We start from the raw sequence: 223 nt of genomic DNA on the forward strand, positions 1-223 counted from the left end.
GTACAAGTAATACATGATTTTCTGATTTTCGAATAAAAAGCGTTGTGTCAACCAAGCCTCTTTCGAACCCTTTTTCCAAAAGAAAGGTACTTAGTCTATCATACCAAGCTCTAGGAGCTTGCTTAAGACCATATAGTTCCTTTTTAAGTTTATAAAAGTGGTTCGGATATTTAAAATTTTCAAAACTAGGCGGTTGGTCAACATAAACTTCTTCTTGAATGTA

Source organism: Lupinus angustifolius, unplaced genomic scaffold, assembly GCF_001865875.1.
Source record: "Lupinus angustifolius cultivar Tanjil unplaced genomic scaffold, LupAngTanjil_v1.0 Scaffold_17_127, whole genome shotgun sequence".
Classification (NCBI taxonomy): Eukaryota; Viridiplantae; Streptophyta; class Magnoliopsida; order Fabales; family Fabaceae; genus Lupinus; species Lupinus angustifolius.